This window comes from Buceros rhinoceros, unplaced genomic scaffold (genome assembly GCF_000710305.1).
Source record: "Buceros rhinoceros silvestris isolate BGI_N320 unplaced genomic scaffold, ASM71030v1 scaffold12674, whole genome shotgun sequence".
NCBI lineage: Eukaryota > Metazoa > Chordata > Aves > Bucerotiformes > Bucerotidae > Buceros > Buceros rhinoceros.
In genome coordinates, this window is record NW_010406524.1 from 1,286 (window position 1) to 1,581 (window position 296).

Genomic DNA, 296 nt, shown 5'->3' on the forward strand with positions numbered 1-296 from the left:
TGAAGGGTGTCTATGCTAACTGGGTTTTAATTCAACATGTAAAGCGCTTGCTGTTTAAAAAGATTTCTTTTCTAAATATATACACTATTTTAATTCTTATTTATACATTTTAAATAGCGTTCCCTCCTCAAAGTGCACTCTTTCATTTCTTGGCAATAATCCTCGCTAAACGCAAAATAATTCTGAAAATACCACTCTCGTTTCAAACTCTTATTGCTCAACCACAGGCGTAAGGGCTCAGGGGAATCCTGCGCTCTGGAGACCTCAAGCAACTCCTGCAATCTGAAGAAACTAAA